This window comes from Nerophis lumbriciformis, linkage group LG07 (genome assembly GCF_033978685.3).
Source record: "Nerophis lumbriciformis linkage group LG07, RoL_Nlum_v2.1, whole genome shotgun sequence".
NCBI lineage: Eukaryota > Metazoa > Chordata > Actinopteri > Syngnathiformes > Syngnathidae > Nerophis > Nerophis lumbriciformis.
Window position 1 is genome coordinate 14,172,235 of NC_084554.2, and position 8,708 is coordinate 14,180,942.

The 8,708-nt window shown below is 41.4% G+C and overlaps 1 long non-coding RNA gene across 1 annotated transcript; it reads left to right on the plus strand.

Moving 5' to 3' along the window:
- Nucleotides 1-2,315: 2,315 nt before the first annotated feature.
- Nucleotides 2,316-4,382, plus strand: LOC140678942 (uncharacterized). The gene is made up of 3 exons (XR_012050523.1): nt 2,316-3,121; nt 4,066-4,231; nt 4,319-4,382. It is a non-coding gene; the product is annotated as an uncharacterized lncRNA (long non-coding RNA).
- Nucleotides 4,383-8,708: the final 4,326 nt, after the last annotated feature.

The following is an 8,708-nucleotide window of genomic DNA, read 5'->3' on the forward strand; positions in this document are numbered from 1 at the left end:
TTCTTTGCCACGTGTTGCTGGCATCAAATTCTGAAGTAAATGATTATTTGCACAAAAAAAAATGTTTATCAGTTTGACCATTAAATATGTTGTCTTTGTAGGATATTCAACTGAATATGGGTTGAAAATGATTTGCAAATCATTGTATTCCGTTTATATTTACATCTAACACAATTTCCCAACTCATATGGAAACGGGGTTTGTAGTTCAAGAGACAACAATTGGAGCGTGCCTGGCAGAACGCATTTATGATGCATTTGGACTTTGTACCATCAAACCGGTCTATAGTAGCGATTAAACCAGACCTGGGGAAATTTTCAATCTGGCCCGTCAACAATTTTTTTAGATCTTTAAGATGGAAAGTGTAGCTGCCATTATGATGTGCAGAGATGTTTTCAAATTACCGGAAGTCTTGAACTATACAAAGTATTTTGATGGTTGGGATCTGCGCTTTTGTATGATGTACTAGTTACTATGGTGATCTAATTAGTTATTATGGTAATCTAAGTCACAGCAGCTCAGACGAGGCACCAAGCAGTGTGGGTGGGGAGCGTTTCCACAAAGTGTTTCCAGAGCAGCCAGCCTGAAATGCGGGTGTCAGGGACAGACGCAGAAAGAGATTTTTACAACAAAGTTCTAAAGCTTAGTGATATATCAGATATACCAGAAGGTAGGTGTTTTTTTTAATTTTTGTATACCCTTCGCGTTTATATTTCGCTGTTTGTTGCATTTTTATTGCGTTTTGCTTGATTGTAAAATATGTCGATCGAGAATGTTGTCAATATTCAGTGTTTTATCGGTCATAGTTAATTTATTTATTTTCATGTACATTCTGTCACGATACTTGTCATGATCCTGTTTGTGTACATTTTTGACTCCCTCAGTACCTGTTTTGTGCACCCCTGGGTTTGTTTTAGTTGCCATGGGTGCAAATTAAGTTTCACCTGTCTCTGATTAGTGTTCGGGACGCTCACCTGCTCCCGGGCACTAATCAGAGAGCTACTTATTCCCATTTTTTGCCACGCTTAGTCTGGCTTTCTTGTTTGCACTACACTCTTAGAAATAAGGGTTCCAAAAGGGTTATTCTACAAGGGCTGAGGTTCTAACTGGAACCATTTGCTTCTGAAAAACCCTTTCCCGAAGAAAGGGTTTTTCAAGGGTTCTTGGTAACGCTAATGGTTCCAGTAAGAACCATTTTGATCCAGAGAACCCTTTAAAACCCCTTTTCTGAATAATTGGTTTTAAAAGGGTTCTCACTAACACTAAGGGTTCCAGTAAGAACTATTTTGATCCAGAGAACCGTTTTTGGAAGAAAGAGTTCTTCAGGGATTGTTGAAAGCATGGGTAAGATCCTGTGTCACCAGGGACATACTTCCTGATAACATTTGCCAATAATGGTGCAAAATACATTTCCTTGTGACTACTGATACAAATACTTTTCATATACAATTGTTTTGTTTATTTTAAAGCAAACTCTTTTTCCCCAGATCCTGTTGATCAAACTGTAACATAATTGCCCATCTTGGGATTTGAACACCTGCCACCCAGTCTAAAGTCACCGGCAATAGTGACTGAGCTAACCAGCTGGCTGCCTTCAGTCATCAGGTCCACCATACTAGTCTATTACCTTACACCTTCTGATCAGACATACAAATAATGGCAGTCCTATAACTGAAATGGTCTGTTACCAATTTATTTCCACAACCATTAATTATAAGAAAGCAAGATCTTCATCAGCAAATCTTGTTGACTCAGGCAAAGATTAGCTGTGACTGGGAGGACCATTTTTGAAATCTGCCTTGACAACTGCTGTCTGGCTGGTGATTCCATTTGAGAAATAGCTCAGTGATTTAGGAGCTGGTTCTTGGTGCCAAAGAACCTGGGTTCAAGCCCTGACAAAGGCGGTGATGACAGCTCCTGAAAATGCCAGATGGTCTTTGTGAAGCAAACATATACATTTTAGAGTCATGATAGATTAAACATCAGTTATTAACTTATGGAGCAAATCGAATCAATTAAAAAATCAAATTACCAATCCATTCTGTCTAGATGCAATATGTGTATTTTCAGATTTTTGTCTTGATAACTGATATATTTACAGTGGTTTCAAATCTGCATGCACAACAGTGAATGGCTTAATCAATTTGTGAAGCCACTGTTGAATTGTCACTTGCCAATTAGCTCAGCATGCTAGACCACAGTCTTTGGTTCTATTGTTGTGGATTTTAGCCTCAACTGGTGCAAAAGGAACATTATAATGTCAACTTTCTTGCCTTCCTGTTCTCCTGTTTGTTGCTCAGATTTGCCTTAATTTGCCAAAAATCGCCCGGACCCGACCCATCGCTGCGCAGCAGTTATAATTGTGTTTATTTAGTTTAGTTACACTACTCCCTTCTTCAGGAGGAAATGACACACAGCAAAGAACTAGCAAGGTGGTCCCTGCAGCAAGGATATAACCCCTCTTTCTGGGGCATCTAAGTGAGCTATACGACTCACTGGACAAAGGCTTTTGAAAGTTTGTTACAAATCAGGTGATCTAGGGATACAGTTTGAAGTTGTGAGTTCAAGGCCTGGTTGATGCAGAGTGACCATGTTAATGCATACTGAGGTGATGTGTGGATTAGTGACAGACAATTTAAAACATATCAAACACTTATTTTACAGACAATTTTACTCATGTATTTGTCTCCTCCTCATACTTTTCCATGATCGGCCTCATCCCATGGCTGCTGTACCCTGCTGACTGGCTTAGTCGAGTTGTGAAGCTGCATATAAGTTCATTGATAGACAACGGTCTTTAATGTCAGAGGCCAAGCCTTAACTGATGCAAAAATCACACTGTAATGCTGACTTTGAGGCTACTACATCAGGGTTTGTTGATACTGGGAATTGAACCCTGATCTCCCAGGGGAAAGGGCAAGGTTTGGTGTGTTGGGCCAGGGAGCTGGCATGATGGTGGCTGTCATGTGTGAGTTAAGAGCTGGTTGCCCCATGGATTGCACCACATGGTCTGGTCTTTCCTGCCTACAAACCAGGTGTGACATACCAATAGTGATTACTGTGAACAGAACAGAACAAAGAAGAACAGGAGAGAGAACAGAAGAAACTTCCGAGAATCAAGGTGAGCTAAATATAATATCTTATTTCAGCATGCTTGACCCTAGCTGAGGACTTTTATGGTAAAAGGTGGACTAAGCATTTGTTTTTTGTTATGTTTTGTTCGTTTGCTTATTTCTTTGTTTTCTTGTAGAAAACAAACAAACAAATTGTATTGTGGTCAAACAATACAATACCTGACAAAGCTCTGCTGAGAGTTGCCATAACAAAATAGGTTACAATATATCTGTACAATTAATCTGAAATCATCCTAAAAAGGTTATCGTAGTTGTTATTTTAATGAAATAATATAGTATAAATTGTCAATGTTAGAAGGAGCTTTAACGTTGTCGGTGGCGGGCCTGGCGGCGTTGCGGTCGCCATCTAGCTCGTCTTTGGAGGGATGGGTGGGCTGGTGAGCACCATGGATCTAATACATCCATGTTGAGCACACACTAATGTGCGGGTAGGAGGAGCAGGGGGACTGGGCTTGAGCTTGGTCTCCAACATAGTGGTAGCAGAAAGATAACACAAGACGAAGGTTACAGAGAGGATGATTCTTCCATATTATATAACTTTTTAAAAAACATGTACACCTCATCTTAATGGTTACCTCTTACTATATTGCTTGTCATTTTTCTTGAATGCATATAGGCTCAGGAGAGTGAAGAATGTAGAGAGGATGAAAGGAGCATTGAAGCTCATATCAATGAAATGTCTACAGAGATGCTTAAGGTACACCCAGATCTGAACTTTTTAAAGGAGAGAATGAGACGAACCTATGCATACCGAAAGACCTTCATGGCAACTGCCAAGGCAGAGGAAATCATCGAAAAGTTTCCCGCACTGAAGCTTCCTAAAATAGTTGGTATCTTCAAGCATTGAATTGACCATATTTAATTGTATGTGTATTATTTCATTTATGATCATCAAGTATTTTGAGATGACACTTTTTATCCCTCCTTACAGCTTCTGTGGGAGATGAAGGAGCAATTCCTTGTAGAAGCTGATCGCAGAATGGTCACAGAGCTGGATCGAATGGCAACGAAGACGGTTCAAAGAGCATCTATGTGTGACCTAAAGGACTGCTGCCAGAGGGCAATCAATGCCTGCCTGGATGATTCAGTAAGACGAGGTATCTAGGCCTATATGTGTATCTATAGGAGCCACAATCTGTATTTCTGAAAACAAAAAATATTACAGAATATTTGTATTTCCTCAGGACTCATTAGGGATGCAGCAATTCTACTGCTGCCTTCCATTTTCAGAGAGGACTCATCCTTTCTATACTGCATTTAAGGTCAAGATTTAGGAATTGGTACTATCCACATTATGGCAACATTGAGTCATTTTGCTGTTTTCACGGCAGGTTTTATTTACTGACATGTATCTGTTTTTATTGCATAGGAGTCAAGCGTGCCTACTCCAGCAATCATGCTCCGTAACACACACGAGGGGAACCCTTTGCAGGCACAAAGGATAACACTATACCTGGATGGTATACAGGTTTTGACTGAGGACAGCAGCATGGACATATCATATGCTATGAGTGCATTAATGTCACTCTATTTTGTTTTTGCTGTCCAGTACCCAAAGGAACTGAGAAAAACTCTTATTTTCATTGAAAAATTTGTGTTGGGGATCAAGGACCACAGTGTTGCACCCATTTCAGTGAAGAGACTATACAACTGTGTCGGAAGTGGGGAGTAGTGAGTAGATGTGTTGCAGCATGGGATTTCATGCTTTATGTTCTTGTTAATGGTCAAATTCCTGCTGCTGCCCTTTGTTTGTACATATTGATTAAAAAAATATCCCTTATTTAATACATGTTTTGGACCAATACATTTTGTTTGATTTTGGCATAGTGATGTCTCTAGATTTCCATTATTGTTACAATATGTAACATTTTGAGTACTTATTACATAACACTGAAAAGTATTTCAACATTATTTAAATCAATGTGAAAACTTTGTGGGATTCCCTCACTTTCTCATGATTCTGTTCCACTGTCACAATTAGTACATACAGTATGTGCACTGATTCTTTTCATTGGACCATGCATTATTTTATTGTTTGTAGATAGCTTACAATAAGGCGCAGTAAATGCAGTAAGTGCACCTTGGATTGATTGAACTAAAACTATTTTGTGTCTCTTTCTGCCATGTCACCATTACTGGAGATTTATTTACACAAATTCACCTACTGAGGACAGCATGATGTGTCTGGCCTGTCATGTTGCTGATTCCACTGGACCTATGCTGACTTTTGACCTGTTCTCCCCTGGGACCTACACAGCCTCTCCTGTTTTGTTGGACTATCTTTAAATAAATGTTTTTCTCATTAAAATGTTTTGAATGTTTGTTCAATGTCAACATGATAAATGACCACAATATAATATGAACTAAACTGATCTGTAGAATACAATATGGTTCTTTATAGAACCCTCAGAAGACAAGACGGTTATCGGTGAAAACCTTTGAAAAGGGATGCTTTTAGAACCCCCTGTGTCAGGTCTAGATGAAACCCTTGAAACATGAAAGAGTTCTTAGTGGAACTCCCTGTGTGGGTTCTAGATGAAACCCTTGAAACATGAAAGGGTTCTTAGTGGAACTCCCTGCATGGGTTCTAGATGAAACCCTTGAATAAGGAAAGGGTTCTTAGTGGAACTCCCTATGTGGGTTATAGATGAAACCCTTGAAACATGAAAGGGTTCTTAGTGGAACTCCCTGCATGGGTTCTAGATGAAACCCTTGACAAACGAAAGGGTTCTTAGTGGAACTCCCTGTGTGGGTTCTAGATGAAACCCTTGAAATACGAAAGGGTTCTTAGTGGAACTCCCTGCGTGGGTTCTAGATGAAACCCTTGAAAAATAAAAGGGTTCTTAGTGGAACTCCCTGTGTGGGTTCTAGATGAAACCCTTGAAACATGAAAGGGTTCTTAGTGGAACTCCCTGCGTGGGTTCTTTGTAGAACCTCTCATGGGGGGTTCTGGGTGGAACCTTACACACACAGTTCTAGGTATAACCCTTCATGTTGGGTTCTAGGTAGAACCCTCCAAAAGGGTTCCAGGTGGAACCTTTATAAAAAGGTTCTACCTAGAGCCAAAAAGGGTTCTCCTATGAGGACGAGCCGAAGAACCTTATATGGTTCTACTTAGCACTTTTATTTCTAAGAGTGTACACAACAGTGACGACGTCTACTATTTGCTTCCATGCAACGCGTTACGTTAAGTACTTCTACGATCTTTGGTTCCTGTGCTAAACTTCGCCATAGCTCCTACGTTATCGGCACGCTTTTCTGTCTTTTTGTATTTTGTTTCATGGACAATAAATCATTGTCTTACCTGCACCTTGCCTACAGAGTTCCTGCTACATCTTGGGAGAACGATCCGCGCAGTAAAATGCGACCCCGTCGTTACATGATGCCTCTTTTGAATGACAAATCATCACAAAATAGCACAATGACAATGAGTCTGTTAAGTGAGTTCCGTTCCTCGAAGTCGCCGCAGAATTGGGGTTGAGGCACTTATAAAAAAGGGGCTATGACTTTTAGGGGCTCGTTATTTTTGCCCAAAGTGGTATGAAGAAGAAGTGCTTTGAAGAACAAGAAGATCTTTATCGTCACTTGTGTAATGTACAGCAAAATGCGGTCTCTGCATTTCACCCCTTGAGGAGCAGTATCTGGCTCGTCATGGCACAGCATCTTGAGCAGTGAAGTTTCCCTTTGTGGGCTACCCAGAAGGCAATGTGGGTGAGGTGTTTTGCCCAAAGGCACAACAGCAGCAACTGGGATAGACGAGGCATGATTCAAACCGAGAACCCTCCGGTTACTGGACAACTCTCTCTGCCTTCTGAGCTATGTTGCCTCTATCTACCTTTACCAGAAGAAGTCCATTGATTCAGAAACGGACTAACATACCTGAAGGTCCCCAAAAAGGACTTTCCCAAAAAAGTCCTGAAATGTGCCCAAATACTCTGGGTGTCTGGCCTATCTATATGCATTTCAGACCTTCGTGTACACCCCATTTACTATTGGGATTATTTGAGGGTTTCTAGGACCTTCCTGGTCCCCTCAAAAGTAAAAAAAATGTTACAATTCAAACCTCGTAGATACTTAGAAAACCCCGGTTAAGATTGGGGTTGGGATACAAACAACAATGTAACTTTTAGCCTTACAGTAGGACCGGATTTTAGGATATGTTTGTTTTCCCAGATGCGCACTCTATTGTTATTCTTAGACCCCACTCACACATGTTTGCTCCGAACCTGCGACACCGGTACGGAGTCAGTTGAGAGTGACTTGGCAAGTCTGATCCAGGTAGGGGCCTTGATTAGTGGGCTCACAAGTCTCATCTCTGTGGAGCTCTCCCATGACACGCTCCAGTCATGGGAGAGCTCTGCCTTCTGAGCTATGTTGCCTCTATCTACCTTTATCAGAAGAAGTCTATTGATTCAGAAACAGACTAACATACCTGAAGGTCCCAAAGTCCCCAAGAAGAACTTTCCCAAAAAAGTCCTGGTAGCCCAAGAGGTCCTGAAATGTGCTCAAATACTCTGGGGGTCTAGCCTATCTATATGGATGTCAGACCTTCTTGTAAAACCCATTTACTATTGGGTTTATTTGGGGGTTTCTAGGACCTTGCCGGTCCCTTCAAAAGGTAAAAAATGTTACAATTCGAACCACGTAGATACTTAGAAAACCTCGGTTAGGGTCGGGGTTGGGATACAAATGACAAAGTAACTTTTAGCCTTACAGTAGGACAGGATTTCAGGATGTTTGTTTTCCCAGATGCGCTCTATTGTTGTTCTTAGACCCCACTCACACATGTTTGCTCCGAACCTGCGACACCGGTACGGAGTCAGTTGAGAGTGACTTGGCAAGTCTAATCCAGGTAGGGGCCTTGATTAGTGGGCTCACAAGTCTCATCTCTGTGGAGCTCTCCCATGACACGCTCCAGTCATGGGAGAGATCTGCCTTCTGAGCTATGTTGCCTCTATCTACCTTTATCAAAAGTCCATTGATTCAGAAACGGACTAACATACCTGAAGGTCCTAAAGTTCCCAAGAAGGACTTTCCCAAAAAAGTCCTGGTCACTCAAGAGGTCCTGAAATGTGCTCAAATACTCTGGGGGTCTGGCCTATCTAGATGGATGTCAGACCTTTTTGTAAAACCCATTTACTACTGGGTTTTTTTGGGGGGTTCTAGGACCTTGCCGGTCCCTTCAAAAGGTAAACATTTTCACAATTCGAACCACGTAGATACTTAGAAAACCCCGGTCGGTTAGGGTTGGGGTTGGGATACAAACGACAAAGTAACTTTTAGCCTTACAGTAGGACAGGATTTCAGGATGTTTGTTTTCCCAGATGCACACTCTATTGTTGTTCTTAGACCCAACTCACACAGGTTTGCTCCTAACCTGCGACACCGGTACGGAGTCAGTTGAGAGTGACTTGGCAAATCTGATCCAGGTAGGGGCCTTGATTAGTGGGCTCACAAGTCTCATCTCTGTGGAGCTCTCCCATGACACGCTCCAATCATGGGAGAGCTCTGCCTTCTGAGCTATGTTGCCTCTATCTACCTTTATCAGAAGTCAATTGATTTAGAAACGGACTA